Below are 2,054 nucleotides of genomic sequence, written 5' to 3' on the forward strand. Positions count from 1 at the left end.
TTCCATTAAACTCTAACATTCTTTACTACAAGGTCTCACCCGTATATTCATATTTTCATCACTCATTCTTTTCTTTTGTATAAGAATCAGGATTTCAATCCTACAGTTGCACTAAAAATTTTTGAGGGTCATCTTTTTTAGTCCTTTAATGCTTTACTTCTCAGCAGCCACTGATAACAATGACCACATGCACACTCTCCCTCTGGTCCTCCAACCACAGTGCATTTCTAAACAGTGACCATGATGTACAGTCCTCAACTCTTTCAATTCTGTTCTTATTTATCTTTATCTTTATTTTTGCTTGTTTTGAGGAGTATGAAGTGGTAGCATGGTTATTTGGTTATTTTTCTTCACCTGTTGAAAGCCATGGACTAGAACTACATTGAAGTTGAGGGTAAGAAGTAACAAGTTTAAGAAACTCCATACCTTCTTTTATAATCTGACTAGGGGCCCGGTGCATGAAATTCGTGCACTGGGTGTGTGTGGGGGGGAGGGGGGAGTGTCCCTCAGCCCAGCCTGCCCCCTCTCACATACTGGGAGCCCTCAGGCGTTGACCCCCATCACCCTCCAATTGCAGGATCGGCCCCTTGCCCAGGCCTGACGCCTCTGACAGAGGACCCTGGGCAGGGGACCCTCATTTCCCCCCATCACTGGTTCTGCCCCCAGCCCAGGCCTGATGCCTCTGGTCCAGGCGTCAGGCCTGGGCAGGGGACCCCCAGACCCCTCCGATTGCTGGCTATGCCCCTTGCCCAGGACTGATGCCTCGCCCAGAGGCGTAGACCCCCATCACCCTCTGATCGCCTGATCGGCCCCTTGCTCAGGCCTAACGCCTCCGCCAGAGGTGTCAGGCTTGGACAGGGGACCCCCATCTCCCCCCATCACTGGCTCTGACCCCCGCCCAGGCCTGAGGCCTCTGGCCCAGGAATCATGCCTGGGCAGGGGACCCCCATCTCCCTCTGATCGTTTGCTCCACCCCCCGCCCAAGCCTGACACCTCTGACCCAGGCTTCAGGCCTGGGCAAGGGGACCATCATATCCCTCCAATCCCCAGCTCCACCCCCACCCAGGCCTGATGCCTCTGGCCCAGGCATCAGGCCTGGGCAGGGTATCCCCAGCCCCCCGCTCAGGCCTGATCCCTCGGCCAGAGGAGTTGACCCTCATCACCCTCCGATCACCAATCACCGGATCGGCCCCTTGACCAGGCCTGAGGCCTCCAGCAGAGGTGTCAGGCCTGGGCAGGGGATCCCCAGCTCCCCGCGGTTGCAGGCTCCGCCCCTGCCCAGGCCTAATGCCTCTGGCTGAGGCGTTAGGCCTGGGCAGGGGACTCCCAGCTCCCCGTGATCTCCCACTCTGCCCCTGCCCAAGCCTAACACCTCTGGCCGAAGCATTAGGCCTGGGCAGGGGACCCCCACCTCCCTGCGGTTGCAGGCTCTGCCCCTGCCCAGGCCTAATGCCTCTGGCCTAGGCATCCGGCCAGGAAGTGGGGACCCGCAGTGGCAGCAGGGGGTGTCGCGATCATGCGGGCTCCGCCCCTGCCCCTGCAGGATGCCTCTGGCTGAGGCATCCGGCTCGGGCAGCGGGGACCGCAGCTGCAGCGCCCTGCGATCGTGGGCTCCGCTTTAGGCCCAGGCAAGGGACCTCTAGCTCCCGGGACTGCCAGCTTCGACCGTGCCCAGCTCCCATCACTGGCTCCACCCCTACTTCCTGCTATCACTGGCCAGGGCAGCAAAAGCGCCTGATTCTCCAATCATGGCTGGGGGGCAGGGCAAAGGCGGCCCCAGGGCCGCCTTTGCCCTGCCCCCCAGCTCTTAGCTCCCCCCTGGGTTTCCGATCACTGTCAGTGGCAGGGGGCTTCTTCCTGCTTTCCCTTTCACCTTCCTGCATTGTGCCTACATATGCAAATTAGCCGCCATCTTTGTTGGCAGTTAATTTGCATATAGCCCTGATTAGCCAATGAAAAGGGTAGCGCCGTACGCCAATTACCATTTTTCTCTTTTATTAGTGTAGATGGTCTTTGAATATTTAAGTTAATAACTTAAATCTGATGTTTTGAAT

This window comes from Myotis nattereri (genome assembly GCF_964212035.1).
Source record: "Myotis nattereri genome assembly, chromosome: 1".
In the NCBI taxonomy this organism is placed as follows: domain Eukaryota; kingdom Metazoa; phylum Chordata; class Mammalia; order Chiroptera; family Vespertilionidae; genus Myotis; species Myotis nattereri.